General features: G+C 40.0%; 1 protein-coding gene across 1 annotated transcript in view; it reads right to left on the bottom strand.

Moving 5' to 3' along the window:
- LOC149206207 (putative plastid-lipid-associated protein 14, chloroplastic) overlaps positions 1-16,839 on the bottom strand; it is a 45,034-nt gene that overhangs the window by 26,044 nt on the left and 2,151 nt on the right. The window lies entirely within an intron of this gene.

Genomic DNA, 16,839 nt, shown 5'->3' with positions numbered 1-16,839 from the left:
GTGCTCTTCTTCTTTTTACTCAAGATAGAAGGATTGATTCTTTATCATCAATTGGCACATTATTCCCTCTTCATGTCTCAGAACTACTTTATCATGGCTTCAACAATGCTTAAAGATGCTCTACTTCAATGCTTTCAATCAGATTGCAAATAGCCATACACCAAGTGTCCAAGTCCAGGTTTTTATGCTTCAATCCATATTGTTGTCTCCACAAGCAGAATTGAGAGACCTTCATAGTCCGAATCAAGAGAAATTGCCACTGAGATTGTCTTTCTTTCTGTCTTTCTTCAGATCTGAGTTCATTTGTGTCTCTGTGCTTCTCCTTAAGTCACTGCCATCCTTTCCTTGTGTTCTTGTACATATCTCAGCAAGTTATTTCCTCTTAGCAGATTTAGATATCCAATCTGTGACTGTCTTTTAAATTCATTTCGCTGATTTGCATCTTCTTGCAATGCTTTAGTTTTGTTATATGCTGCCAGCTGCTCTTACTTCAAACTCCATTCCAGATGTATCTGTCTGTTTGAAGATTGCCTCTATTAGTGTCCATAATTTATCTGTTCTCACATTAAATCCCTGAGTCAAGACATAAACTTCTGTGATAATAGCACCGTAGTTGTTTGCCCTATTTCTTTAGTATTAGATGACATTCTCTGTTGTTCCAAATACTACTTAGAGATTAAGTGGAAAGCATCTTTAACAATAGTCCAAAGAATGGTTACAGGATCATGTTCTTCAGTGGAGTACTCCTGAGAAATGATCTTCATCAAAGAATGATTGTTTATATAGCTCAACAAGGATTTCATCAGGACCCTTTTCACTAATAGCTTCTGCAATAATGATCAAGAATCACAAGCTCCCCCTAACTGTATGCATCATTTCTTTTTGGCAGAGTCTTCCCATCAAATGCTTAGATTGTCAAAATTCAAGCCAATGACATATGCTGTTGGCTGGAGAGCTCAAGGGACTTTCGGATTGTATTTGCTTTCTTCTCCATACTTGTGTAACTTTCTTCTTTTGCATGGTTCTAGCTTGTGTAAGAGCCCAAGTTAAGTTACAGTCACGTGCCATATGACCAATGTTATGACACTTGAAGCATTCTACATTGTTCATGAATAAGAATTCATGATTTCTTCCTGCAAAATTGTTTCTTGGAGATTGTTGGGGACTATAATATCTATCTTTATGATATGCTTTACAGTCTTTTGCCATGTGACCAAAGTTTGTACAAGAATAACAATAACCAAAAAATGAACTTTGGTACCTGGGAGATGGAGATTTCCTTGATGTACTTCTGAAGCCTTTCTGCCTTGAGATCCTTTGATGATAACCATTGCCTCTCGCATCTTTGACATCATCTATATTTCTTCTTGGAGTAGGATTTCTTCTTGAAACAGGATTTCTTCTATTATAGCCTTGATTTTTCTCCTTGCCTTTGCTGGAACTGGGAGCATCACCATTTCTTTCTGGTTTCTTCACATCCCTTTTGTTTAAAGCATTTTCATTCTTGGTTGATGATTCACCTGCATACCGAGACCTGATTTATCAAATGGACATCTGTGATAGCTGAGCATGTCATCCAAGGCTTGAGAGCTCTTCAAGATTTTGTTCATCCCTTCAACCTTCGCTCTAAGGAAGACAATCTCTTCTTCCAATATTTCACACTCATTATTCTTCTTAGCAAGTTGTTTCTCAATTTCTTCCTTGATACGAGTAGCTTCATCTGCTTCTATTTTAAGGGAGATGATATCTGACTTCATTTTGAAGATTTCTTCATTCTTTGCTTGACTGCTCTCCATTTCTTCCTTGATCCTTATAGTTTTACATGTTTCAGCCTTGAGAAGCTTGATGTTAGATTTTAATTTGAAGATTTCTTCATCCTTTGCTTTTAGTTGACAGATCATGGTGTTTCTTTCCTTTCCTACTTGTTATAGCTCTGATACCACTTGTTATAGATCTAGCCCAGAAATATATGAAATGATACCAGTATACCCAATAACTATAAATAACACCAGAAATAATAAGATCTGAATATAGATAAATGCTTCACTTGATTGATAAAACCCTTAAGGTAGGGCAACACCATACATTCACTCCTTAAGGAAGGAGAACACTCCACAAGCCATATTCCTGTTCATACAATATTCCTTGACATCCCTCCATGTGGAGTCTCTAGCCTCTATATAGGCCTTATACATACAATACCATGGGTCATTACCATGGTTCTCTCATACCATCGAACTAATACCATGGGCCCATTACATTATTACTAACTACTTGTGGTCCCTTACATGATATGGGTTAACCACCTTATTTATTACTATGGCCCATTTCATTATTACATTATTACATTGGGTACCTCCCTTTGTACCCCATATTATCCCCCCTAGGTATATAACACTGCTTCATCAGCCTGTCCTTCTATGACTTCCAATGCTTCCTTTGTCTTCTCAACTCCTTGTACTTGTTTCCTGGCTTCTTGTAGTGGAGATTTGAGAGAGGAGACCTCTACCTTGTACTGACCAATCTCTTCTTCAAGTTTGTTCAAGCTCTTGTGCCTTTGTTCAAGTTGACTTGACAAGGTATCTTCCCGTTTCTTTGCTTTATCCAATTGATTTGTCATAGATATGACTTCTTCATGATGCTTTCTTTTGCTTTGATGAAATTCCTTCTTAAGCTTGGCAAGCTCTTCATCCCTTTCTTGTACTTGAAGCTTGACAAGGTCAACTTCCTCCCTTGTTTGATCTTGGTCACCAGCTAGTGTTATCTTCTTAAGTTCTTTATTTTCCTTTTTCAAATTGTTAATCTCTTCCATGGAAGCCATAAGTTGAGCGAGGAGATCTTCTACAAAATATTTTTCATTCTCTTCATCTTCTAGGTCTGCTTCAGCCTTGACGTCATCATTCTCATTTTCAGCTTCTATGATGGGTTCTAGATTTCCTTCTTGATTTCCATCATCTTCTTGACTAATGGTCATGGTCAATGCCCCTTTTGAGTGAAGGTCATGAAGTTTGTCCCTTATACCCTTTGCTGATGAATATTTTCCTAGATTGTTCTTTACAAAATCAGGTAGCCCATTCAAGATTGCCTTCATTTCTTTTGCATTGTACTCCTTGGATTATTCATCCATCTTGCTATCAACAATCACTGATTTCTAGATTTCAATGCCTTGAGTCTGTAGGAAATTCCTCGTTCTTGCTTCTCATATACTAAAGTTCCCACTGAGCCTTGGAGCCTCCTCAAATTGATTGTCTTCTATTTTAGTAGTAGAGGGAGACACATCCTTAGGAGGATTGAAGACTTTCTTCCTTGACTTTGCCATTTGTGTTCTAAAGGTCAACCTTCAAGCCGTTAAGCTTTGAATGAAGGTACTGGCTCTGATACGAATTGTTGGAAATACTGAGGGGGGGTGAATCAGTATTTCTTATTTCGACTATTGTTTTACCCGTTAAAACATATATATTCAAAACACAAGATGAACAACAATAATAAATGCTTTTATTAATATAATCTTTGCAAAAAAATAGATACAATATATAAGTGGTTGCAGTCAGTTGCCAAGCACCAACTTGGACTTTTGTGAGGCTCCAACCTCCAGAGCTCCAACTCTATTTCGCCAAGGCACCAATCTTGGACTTAGGAGCACCAACTCCCAAGGACTTCAATCCTTTCAGTTCCTGAGACACCAGTCCCAAGGACACCTATCCTTCTTACTTCTAAGGCAACAATCCAAAGGACTCCAGTCCTTCTTACTTCTGAGGCATCAACCCCAAGGACTCCAATCCTTCTTACTTCTGAGGCATCAACCCCAAGGACTCCAATCCTTCTTACTTCTGAGGCACCAGCCCCAAGGGTTTCGACCCAATCTTGTCCGGGCACATATGATAGTAATGTTCTGCTCTTAGAACTCTTCATTACTGAGTTTTGTCTGTTTACAGCTTCACTGTAGTCTCCATGCTACAGTATCAATGACAACCAATCTTCTCATGAAGGAGTCTTTACAACTCTTCGTACTATCCACACAGAGTCTCCAATAGCCTTCGTGCTCTCTGATAATGTCTTCACACAGCTTTAGTCAGTCTATTGTTAGCTGCACTAAGCTCTACATAAAGAACAACTTTCTATTCAAGCATCTATTCTAATGTCACAGTGAATGCTTCAGCATAACTGCTTCTCTGCTGGCTACTTCTCCCCTTCGACTATCTCCTGTCCTGTTGGTCCTTCGGCCCTTTTTCTGTTCTGCTGGACCCTTTGCTACGGCCTTTGTTTTCTCCAACCGTTTCAACAACTACCTTCAACGCACCTTGTTCTTTGTTTTTGTTGTTGTATACGCTCCTGATACCTCCGACTATCGACTTCCTCTTTTCTGCTAGCTCTTTGGCTTCCTCAACACTCACTTCAGCTCCCTTTGCGTTGGCTTACCCTTCGGCTTCCTGGCTTCTTGGTCGCTGTAGCTTCCTCTGTCTCTTTGTGCTCACAGGACACGTTCATTCATAAGAGAGGACCAAAAGTACTCATAGCAAAAGCTACTGCCTATTAAAACTGTAACAAAACCCCGTTTTTCCAATGATAATAGGCATACACAGAGACAATTTGTTTAACGAACATGCCAGGTCCCACTCACAATCGCAATCGACTTTAGTTCAGCCTCCTGAATTATCGGGACCGTTGTTCATACATTTCGGCCTTCAAACCCCACGCAATCCAATTATTTGAATTACACAAGAAATATATGAAAATGCGACCGAAGCTCTAAAGGGCAGACTTCAAATATGTTTTACCCGCAACTATTCCTGTATCGGATCCGCTACATAAATCGCAATCGGCGATCAAGGCTTCCAGGGCTTTTCCTTTGTATTTCGGTCTTTACACCGAAACCCGCCAATACACTGAAAATCCCTTATGTGCGGAACTCAAACCTTATACAGTTGGGTATATAAAACCCATCGGGTCCGGCTATGTAGTCGCAATCGGCAATTCGCGGCTTCTGGAGATCCTTTATACGTCGGGCCCATGACATCGCCGATGGCCGACGATCGATCCTCCTGCAGATGCGATATTGCATTGAACCATGTTACAATCGAACCATCGAGTCCGCGACATACATCGCAATCGGCGCTTGGGAGAGTGACAGCCCTTTGTGTAACATTGCGATGGGCGGATGCGATATATCATTAAACCATAGCACAATGTTGCAGCGGGTCCGCATGTAAATGTCGTTGTCAGGGGTTTGGGGTGATGACACATAACCGAACCGCCGATTATCATATCGCCGATTTATATACACGTCGCCTCTATACTCCGATATATATGTACTTCTCCGCTCCGATAGTGTATTCCACTATAACTCAGTCTTCCGCCTCCGATAGTGTATTTGCAATATAGCTAAGTTGTCCGCCTCCGATAGTGTATTTGCAATACAACCAAGTCTTCTGCCTTCGATAGTGTGAATGCATATATATATGAGTTTTGGTCTTCAATAGTGTTAATGCATGCATATATGCTCTCTGATAGCTCTGTTTTTCTCTTTGCTCCTCCTGTAGCTCCGATATATATATGTATGACATATATATATCTATATATATATATATATATATATATATATATATATGGCTCCTCTAGCATGTTGACTCCTCTTTTGATGACTTCTTCCTCTTGATTCTTCTTGGGCATGTATTACATCTCCTCCGATATGGCTCCTCTTGCTCCAATGTGGCTCTTCTTGTTCTAATGACCTCCTCTTGATATCTTCAAACCTTGATGGCTTCTGCCTTTTCCGACATGCCTCTCTTGCTCTGATATTCTGCAATATACTTTGATATACCTCCTTTGTTAACTCCTTCGTTAACAGACTCTTGCTTATGGCTTGGCTATCCTGATGGCCTTGCTCCTGTCTCTTCATGGATCTGCTCTGCTTCCCCTTGGCTTCATATCATCATCTAAAATATCTAGTATCTAGAATATTGCCATATTGACATCAATGACAACCTATGTCAACAGCTTGTTGAAGATGGTATTCATGCAAGATTGAAAGGTGGCGGGAGCCTCAAAGTGTCCATAGTGGCAACGAAATGTTGTTTTTGGCACATCCTTCTCTCGAACTTGAATTTGGTGATAACCCAATCATAAGTCAATCTTTAAAAAATATACTACGCCATGAAGCTTGTCCAATAATTCATTGATTCTGGGAATAGGATACCTGTTTTTGATGGCCTTTTTGTAGAGAGCTCAGTAATCAATACACATCCTCCACACACCATCCTTCTTCTTCACCAAAACCATGGATGAGGCGAATGGACTTGATCTCGATCTGATATGGCCCATTGCTACTAATTCCTGGATAGTCTTCACTATCTCATGCTTGAATTTCTTTGGATGTTGATATGGTGTGGTGATTACAGGCTTGGCCCCTTCTTCCAGTTCTACAGTAAGCTCAAATCCCTTTTTAAGTGGCAATCCTGGGGGAATATCACCAAATACCTGACCATGTGTGTCCAACACTCGTTGAATGTCCGCTTTGTACTATGGTTTGTCACTGTCGGGAGTCTTTTGACTCATAATCCTGCATTTTGCTGCATATGCTACATCTTTGTGCCTAAATATGGCCTCCATCCTTCTGGCGGAAACGACTTGTGGTCCACCATTTGCCATACCCCTCAAAACTACCTTACTACCATTTGGTGCTTTAAATTCCATTTCCAATGCTTAGTAGTCCATAGTGTGCTTTCCCAACGAATACAACCATTGAACCCCCAATACCATATTAATATTTGCCAAATCAATTACGTAAAAGTCACTAGTGAAAGTATAATTACCAAGTGTTACACTCAAACCTGGGATCATCTGTGCGTAATCCAAGTTGTACCCATCCACTACTATTACATCAAGGCCTTCGAATTCTTCTGTGGGAAGCCCTCTCTTTGCTACTAACGTTGCATCAATGAAATTATGTGTAGCTCCCCCATCAATCAATGTTGTGATGTGTTGTCCCTTGACGACTCCCCGACCCTAAAGGTGTAATATCTAAGTGTTCCTAAAAGAGATGTGATCCTAACTTGTGGTCGTGGTTTCTCTTCTTCGCGGGGTCTTTCCTCCTCTTTAGCCTCTTCCTGTGGTTGTTCTTCCTTGGGGTTGTTAGGCTCAGCGGGTTCATCATTACTAGGTGTGGGTTTGTCTCCTTCCTCCTCCCCCTAGGAGAGTCCTTCGATGTAATGAATCTTCCCTTTTCCTAAACTACGATGTCCAAGTTCCCATGGTTCCCTAAAAGTAAATCATAGCCTTTTCCTCCTCTTTAGCTTCTTCCTGTGGTTGTTCTTCCTTGGGATTGCTAGGCTCAGTGGGTTCATCATTACTAGGTGTGGGTTTGTCTCCTTCCTCCTCCCCCTAGGAGAGTACTTTTATGTAATGAATCTTCCCTTTTCCTAAACTGCGATGTCCAGGTTCCCATGGTTCCCTACAAGTAAAACATAGCTTTTTCCTCCTTAGTTCGCTTCAGGTTTCCTCATCTAACCTGTCCCTTTTGGGCCAATCACGTTGAGGGGCCTTCTTCTCCTTATCTTTTGGGGGAATGAAAGGTTTGGGAGGGGCTTTAGATTTGACTATTGCATTTCCCATATCACGAGTCTTCTTGATAGCCTCTTGAAGGGTTGTGGGATTGAATGCTTTTACCCAACCTTGTAATGGTTCAGATAAAGCCTCCTAAAAAGCATGACTAATCTTTCTTCAGATATATTTGTTACCATGACAGTGATACATTCAAATTCTGTAATGAACTCTTCATGCGATCCCGTCTACTTGAGAAGTGCTAATTCTCTAAAGTGGATGTCTGGGTTCTTCCGGTCAAATCTTTCTATCAGCCTTTGCAAAAAATATTCATAAGTAATGTTGGCATGCCCCAATGTTACTAGACCATGATACCACCATTCATGCACTTCCCCTTCTAGATGCAATGTGGCAAATTGGATTGCATCTGCTTCTGCCGTAGGGTTGACCCTGAAGTAGGTGTCCAATTTTTGCACCCAAGCTCTTACTATACATTTAGATGACCCATCAAATGAGGGAAGGGAAAGTTTACTCACCTTGTGTGTTAGATCATAATTATGATTTCCCCGAGGTCTGTTTATGAATCTTAAATTACTATATTCATTGAAGGTCACGGTTGCTCGTGTGTTTTCTTCTGGCACTGCATATTCCCGAAAGTAATCGTCCAGTAGTCTGTTTGGTTCAACAACTTCTTGGTTTATCGCGGCTTGATTATTCGTGAATTGAGGAAGCAATGGTCGGTGACTCCTCCTATTGGTTTCCCTAGTGTTAGGAGGACCAGGGTTATGATTCCCACTCCCTTCCATGTTAGTTTTGTTGTTGCAAGCAACATTTTCATTTCCTATGAGATGAGTCACCAACTGAGCAAGTTGTTGTTAACCCTGGGCCAATGTTTGCATTAATTATTGTCCTTGTTGTTGCCCTTGTAATATCAAATTTGATATTTTTGTTTGTCCATGTATCAGTACATGTAAGAGATCCTTGGTGTCTAGATCTCCTTGTTCCTCCTTACCCTCCACGGTTGTCTTGCAATTAACCTTACTCTTACTGACTATAATGTTACTTGTATCTCCCTGAAACATACACAAAACTCACAGGTTGGCAGGATTTCAGTGCTCTGATACCACTGTAATATAACCATGAGGTTTTTGCCCTAGATTGTTTTTCCCTTCCTGTGACTAGAGTTTCAATAAAGTTACATGTATTAGGTACAGTCAAATAATTGCACTATATAAGTAACAATATTGTAATAATTTCCGCAATGCAATTCAACAATCCATCATCAAATAACCCAAATCCAATCCACAGGCTATGGTTAAATTTGAAGTGCAATAGTGCTCCAATAGAGAGTAATCAGTTCAACAATTCATCACAAATGGAAACCAATACCAATCCAACATACTACAACAATTTATGAGATTTGACAATGTTCCAACAGAGAGTAGTTCTACCTCTAACCTGTTAACCCTATGCCTTCAGACAGTTCAATATTCCTTGCACTCTTCATGAATTCAATACTCAGTAACCTCGTGTCAAGACAAAGGCTAGAACTTATTTTGTAGCTAATGAATTTTATACAATTGTAGGTCGACTTCAACACTAGATATGTCTCGGACCTGGCTATTATGAAAATCGCACTATGGTATATGATTTTCCCTCAAAGATACTTGTCTACCACGGGATCTCCACAGAGAAACCTCAGAAAGACTCTATCTACCATTCTGAACTCATAATCTGTCACAGAATTGTTTTGAGAAGATTTGATCTAAAACAACGACCCCATTCTCACTTCGACCTAGATAGATGCAGAAACCCTAGATCAGAGTTCTGCTTGCCCTTAGAATAGTCAACCTGCTTTAGGAACAGACTTTGCTTATCACAGGAGACATTCACATGCCTTCAACAGCCATGTCTAACTCGGGAAGAAATCGTCACTTCGACTTCTGTCGAGAATTACAACGAACCTCCACACATAATTTCGTTGCCTCTTCTATGACATTTCTATGCCCAGAACCAGAGATCAAACTAGTAGAAAATCTCGTTGCCCTTCCAAGAAGTATTCATGTGCCAAAACAAGAACAAATCCACGAGTTTCATTGCCTTTTAGATGACCTTCCTGTGCCAGAAAACCCTAGCCGAATTTCACAGGCCTTCTTCAAGAGTTGCCTAGAACAAGAATTCGCTTCTCCTTCAAATACAGGATACAAAAACCTTGTTGCTTCCAAGAGCCTCTTGTTCATTAACCAAATCCAAACCTATAGAATTCGCTGCCCAACCAAAAACCCTTGTGCCAAAACAGAGAGAAGAAATAGGTATGTCAACTAGGGTGGAATTGTTCACCACCGAAATTGACAAGATAGAAGGGGTCTTAAAGCACTCAAAGCTAATGCTTAAAAACAGAATGAGATGATCCACATTTGACGATCCAAACTGAATTCATCCCTCTCATATTTTTAGATTTCCCAGAGGGGTCTCTTCTTCTAAAATGATTGAGTAAACTTTACTCCAAGCCCCAACTTTGGGCTTTTTCGCCCAGCTGCACCAAAGCTTGCCCAACAGTGGGAATTTTGGGGGTTTTCCCCTTATAGAGGACCATAGCCTACGAGGATGGATGGGTTATTTCGTCCCATTCCTCCTCAATAGGTAGAGGATGTTACGAGAGCAAAATAGAGCGAGTAGATGCCACGTTGTACAGGAAGCTCATTAGGTCATTGATGTACTTAGTCAACACATGGCCTGACATATGTTTTGCAGTGAACCAGTTGAGCCAGTTTATGATAGATGCTACTAGAGATCACTGGGTTGCTACCAAGCATGTCTTGAGGTATCCCAAAGGCATGACAGATTATAGGTTGTGGTACAGATAGGTTGATGGAGTGAAGCTTGAGGGCTTCACAACTGAAGATTGGGCGCGGAGCTCTATGGATCGAAAGAGCACTTCAAGTTGCGTCTTTGACACTGGGTCAGCAGTTGTTTCCTAGTTCAGCAAGGAAGCAGAGATCAGTTGCACTCAGCTTAGCAAAGGCCGAGTATATGGCTGCCAGCTTGGCAGCATGCGAAGCCATCTAGATGAGGAAGTTGCTTGTGGGTCTTTTCAGGAAGGAGTTGGAGCCCATAGTGAATCTTTCAGGAAGGAGTTGGAGCCCACAGTGATTCACTATGACAATCAAAATTGCATTAAGCTCTCTGAGAATCCAATGTTTCATGATCGCTCCAAGCACTTCAAGATCAGGTACCAGCATCTTAGGGACTGTGTGCAAAAAGGGATATTAAAGCTACCGTACATTCTCACATATGAGCAGGTTTCACATATCATAAAGAAGGCCTTAGTCAAAGGCAAGTTCGTGTCTTTTAGAGATAAGTTGGGAGTTGTACAAAATCCCTTCCTCGATAAGAGGGAGTGTTCAAAATGTAGCGAAGTAAGGTCTTCTAGCTTGTGCCTTAGCTAGTGAAGAATTTGATCTGTCTTTCTCTAGCATACATGAGAGATCATGAGATAGACTTCAGTTGTGATGAGTTGATTTTCAGTTCACTAGAATGGTCATCAGTAGACTGCATGTGTAGTGTTGGAGCTTCAGTGCGTTAGAGTCTTCTTCAATTAAACTACAAGGTGAGTGAAACGAGACAAGTTCAGTTACGACAAGTGAAGATGGGACAAGCTAAGTCCTCAATTAACTCTGTTCACAACTAGAAAAAATCAAGGAGCAACTCAAGCCAATCTAGGTGTAATTAGGACTTGTTCCAATTAACTAGTAGAGCAACTCATTGCACTAGTGTGAACAACCATTCGAACTTTGCCTCTTGCATGCATCGAAAGTTTATTGAGGCAGAAAAGGACAAAGGCACAAAGACTAGATGATTCTTTGTTGATGGTGTAGTGCATTGATTGAGGAGCAAAGATCAAGAATTCGAAGAGCAAGCTAAGACTAGGTTCAACAGGAAACGATGTGTGAAGACCAAGATCAAGAGGTAGGGCCGAGGGCAGTGATAGAATGACAACAATTTGTGGAGCTGAGATTAGTGAGAAGAAAGTCGAGATCTTTCTTAGAGGCTATTTGTTGGTTGCAGTAGCAACGCACTGAATTGTAAAAGATTTATTTGCTCAAAGAACAATCAATAAGAAGAACACAACAACGAAAGCAGTTTTTCCCATTTGGGTTTCCTGATTAAAACACAGGTGTCAAACTTATGTGTGCATGTGTTTTTATTTCAAGTATTTCCCGCTACATGTTGATGTTAAGAAACTTTGTATCTTGGTGAAAGTTAAACTTGGTTTCAGTTTTTAGTTGTCGTGATTTTTCAGTAAATTCATCTAAGTAGTTGCAGAGTTTCAAGAAAATTAACAAGCAGGAGGAATCCACAAATCCCTCCAAGTCTATCAGGAAGGTCTCTTGGTATGAGATGACCTTACAGAATGTTCATGAGCAAGAGGCTTCTAGGAACACCAATCCAAAGGGAGCGGGACTTCAAGCATGTTCTCAGACTAGGTGGCAGGGAAGGATTCTAGTTCAAAGGGAGCAACCAAGGCAGCGAATGCAGTTCCAGGATAGAAGCTAGTTCCAAGGGGCATAAGTACCACCTTCGCTAAGAGGGAGTGTTGATGTTTGTAGCTTGGGTAGGTACTTCTGCATAGGCCTAAGCGTCTAGGGCCTAAGCATGCAAAAGTCACCCACAGATCTCCTTTGGATACTTGTGCTAGTGTAAGCAGGCTTCTTTTGTAACTTAGCCTGAGTTTTGACTTAGGAAAACACATAATTGTTATATTGGTTAATTGCACTAAAGTAAACTTAGGAAAAGTGAAATAATTACTTTAATAATTATGTTTTAATCTCATGCCTTTATCTCAAGAGAGGCAAGATCAAATCTCAGTCATTGATCACTTTGGAAATTAGGGTTAGAGATTTAGTTCAATGTAAAGCTATAAAAGCAAGGCTAAGGAGACGGAGAAGACACCATACAATAGCACAAGACTAAGAGAGGGACATCTCAATGACATGGTGGAGGACTTCCACTCAAGTGTGTCAGGTCCGATGAAGGTGCAAGGCGAAGCAAGGGAGACAAATCCACATTGGCTAAGGAAGATCAAAGGACAGATCTAGGGCTTGATCAGGTGGATAGTTTCAGGTTTATTGTTGTATATGTGAACTCCTCAGTTGGGCTATTATCCTAGGACAAAAGACCAAGTAGGTTTAAATTAAGTTATTAATGGAGAACTATTGATTGGGCAGAATTTGTATGTGCCACTTGTGATTGAGATTGGTGTAAATATTTTTCCTCCGTTGAATGTTTATGTTAAGAATCTAGTGGTGCATTTATTCAGTAGATCTGTTAATCTACTAGATCGATAAACTGTCATGCATTAGGTTCACAGGAAAATTAAAAATACTCTCATTAATGTCTGGAAAATGATCAAAATAATTATAATAATAGTAATCTAATTTTAAGGCCACAGCCAACCCAGACATTAAATTAATGTATGATGCCCCTTTGTGGAACAAGGGACCCCCTAGATGTAGTAATTTGACTGCTAAAGTCTACGAAAGTGTACATACTGTACCCCCCACAGTATTTGAAACAAGTTTTTAACCATTAGCCCCACTCAAACTATATAGGTCAGTGGGACTAGGAAGTACAATTGGTGATATCAATCTGTAGGGGTTCCCTACGCAACACTGAAAGAAAAAAAACAAAATACTTTAAGATCAAACAAGAAAACATGAACTACATATTACATCAAAAAAGGAGAAAAAGGAGAGAGTGCAATAGATCAACTATAAGTCCATAAGAGAAAATGTGGAGTTTGAAGACAAGGAGGAAGAGGCATCCTCTGCAGAATCAAGCACTGAGAAGGATCCAATGCATTTTCTAACAAGGTTGTCTGGGGAGTGCCCATGGCTGAGAGGATCTAGCTGGATGATCCTGGGAAGCATCCAGGAAGGAACAAACTGTTTTTGTGAAAGGAAATTTCATGCTAGAAAATCTAATTACAATGTTAGAGAGAAAACCTTTCCTCAAAATAGACTCCTATAAGACCTATGAATGATAGGATTGAACTTCCTTTGTTTTGTAAGGATCAATTCAATAGGGTTGTTAAACCGTGTACATCTTTATGGAGTTGCTGCAGATGCTCAGGGATATATGCTAAACAGTACCTTTAGAATTTAATGCATACTCTTGAAATGCCAGCCTAGTCTGAAATTTGTAATATAGAAATTTTACACCAATACATAATTCGACTTCTCAACAATTTGACAACCTACTGAAACTAGTTGGCTTAATCAGAATCATTATTAGCTTTCAACTAGAATATTTCCCTTAAGCAAATAATAAACATACCATTCATGTCAGGTAAACCCCACAAGTGATCACACACGCTACCCTTTCTATAATAAGGTGCTACTTCTGGTTACCCTAAAAACCAGAGGTAAGTCACATAAACACCACATGATCATCCAATATATCTAATAGAAACATTACTACTCAGCCCATAGATCGTATAATATAGATTCATAATAGAAAATGCAGCAACAAACATTGATTTCTAGAATCACGGGCAAATTCCTATTGCTAGCTATATTTGAGGGGGATTTCACTATTTCTATTTTCTACTAAAATAAAGAGATCTAGAATCTAGATGCATATGAAAAAATGGACAAGAACGTTTGAAAGTTGCCATAGCATGAAAAGTGCTAATGTTTTACAAGCAAACTTGCCACATGGAAATCAGCTTTAGAGATCTACAACATTTAACTAACTGACTAAGAGCAAGAGGATGGAAATAAGAACGGGCTTCTTCTATTATAAGCATCCTCTTCCAAGTCTCAGAATTTTTTATAGCTTGCATATTTCGATTTTCTAAAGATGATAGAATGTGTGGGTGGAAAATAAAAGAGAGGCTAAAAACTGTTTGGAGTGTAAAGATCACGTCCAGGGATCGAATACTCACAAAAAAACAATATCAGGAATAAAATCTGACAGATCAAGAAGAGTTTTCAGAGCCCTTTATCTACTACAATCACTATTTTGCACTGTATCTACTAAAAAATCTTTCATTTGGTTTACAGCACTGTATAACTTCTATTGGCCCAAATAAAATTTATCCATTATTCTTTGGGAGCCAATCCTCTTTCTACATTCGATCCAACTCTGGAGAATGCCTTTGGTATATAGAAATCTCACAGTGGTCAACATGAAAATGTCTCACTTATCGATATTTGATTTTGATCATACAGCTAACCCTTGGAAACATTTTATCCTTGTGGTATCCACACTAGTACTACTATGGGTGCATCCCATCCCCAAGAACCTCTCGTCCTTTCTTAAGTAACAATTATATTGATCAAAAATAAATGTGGCTTTACCCATACAGCCTCGGGAGTCAGTACAACCTAAAAACATCTTCTAGAAAAGAGAGGAAGGAATATGATAGAGATCTCCCACATCTCCCAAGCATTCAAAGTTGCAAAAATAAAAGAGTCTGCCTACTCCAAAACTTGCAAGTGGAAACTCATATATTATCCTAGCAAAAGGAGATACCAACAAAAAATAAATTGACTAGAGTTAAAAAGACAAACACATAGAATTGGCCACCAAGTCCAACTGAATTGCTGCCAGAATCTCTCTCTGTGATTCTTCATCATCCCACGACACTCAGGTAACAGCTCCTGCAGAGGCAGATTAACATGGCTAGCAATGCAAACAGGGGGGTCCCAAGTGGTAGAAAAGGTCACATCCAGCTCAATGAACTTCATTCTGAGAATGGAAAGTTCCCTCCAAGATTCAAGTTCCCAATCTCTCACAGCCAGAATTTGTTGCCTTCATGCCACATAGAAACGATCTTGGGCCTTATTGACTGCCAGAAGCTTGGATTCAACCTGAACCCGCTAAGACTCTAACTGTTCAAAAGCCATGGACAGATTAGCCTGCATACCTGCAATTATTGCAATTTCTCACACTTCTCTAGACCTCGTGCACATTCCCTTCTATGGCAAAGGAATAGTCACAACAGTACATTGTTAGGACAAAGAGGCAGGACCAAAAATACTATCCCCTGAAAGCCGTGAACTTTACAACACTCCCCACAAGCCAAAAGAGAAGAGACAACACCAAGGTCCAAGAGAATTTCAAATCAAATGCTCAGCATGTGCATGTCTGAAGAACATAAATGAATGCTTTTGCTGTGGAATTAAACTTGATCCTTTTTGGGGAAAATGCCAGGAGTGCACACCTGCCTTGCCATGATTCCCACACATCAAACAGAGTGAAAATTGTATAGGGAATGGAATTCATTATGTTTGAAAAAACAGTAAGACGGTTCAAGAAGATATGTCATTATCAAGTGAGGTAAACACCAATCAAAGATAACTTTTATGGAGGGGCATTAAGACTTAATTGGGTTAGAGCCCCTTTCTTCCAAACAACAACCAACCGTCACGGGACAGAATACTAGTTTTTCACTCCCTTTCCTCCATCCGAACCCACAACTGGCCTTATGATCCAACGCATCTTTGTTTTCCATATCTTCTGCCTTAGTGTTAAGCGCCTCTCGACCTGAAAGAAAAGATGTCTTGAAAACTAGCTATGACTGGAGAAAAGCGGTTTTTTGTGAATCCAGGTTGAATGATAATGGCCAAGTCTCCTACAATAACAATGGGTTCTTGTAATCACTCCTTGAGAAGCTTGCTTCCTTAGTTTGTTGCCAATGCCTCAGCCTCATTAGTTTTCACTAGATTGATACCCCGGGCATAAGTTTTTCACTCCTTTCCTCCATCCGAACCCACAATTGGCCCTTATGCTCCAACGCATCGTCGTTTTCCATTTCTTCTGCCTTAGTGTTAAGTGCCTCTTGACCTGAAATAAAAGATGTCTTGAAAACTAACTTTGACTGGAGAAAGGCATTTTTTTGTGAATCCAGGTTGAATGATAATGGCCAAGTCTCCTATAGTAACAATTAGTCCTTTTAATCTCTCTTTGAGAAGCTTGATTCTTTAGTTTGTTGCCAACGCCTCAGCTTCATTATTTTTCACTAGATTGATACCTCAGGCATAAGCTAGCTCTTGGAGTCCTTTAGGATTCCTGATGATCTCTCCTGCACCTACAACCCCTGTCTAGAGAATCTCACGATTGTCACTTACAAACAGAGGCATTCCCTCTCACAGTACCATTACTTAATGTTGGACTTGTTGGTTTATATGCCTTGAATTCCTTTTTCCCGAATGGTATACAAATAGTTAAAATCAATTTCAACAATACTCAGCATGGCTAACGCTGCCTTATCCTCTATGGGTTTCGCGTATATCC

The sequence above is a fragment of the Pinus tabuliformis genome, chromosome 1_2, assembly GCF_031772625.1.
Source record: "Pinus tabuliformis cultivar Carrire ecotype Pingquan chromosome 1_2, CPIR1, whole genome shotgun sequence".
NCBI classification, from domain to species: Eukaryota; Viridiplantae; Streptophyta; class Pinopsida; order Pinales; family Pinaceae; genus Pinus; species Pinus tabuliformis.
The sequence above is the reverse complement of the archived record's forward strand: the minus strand, read 5'-3'. Positions and strand labels throughout refer to the sequence as shown.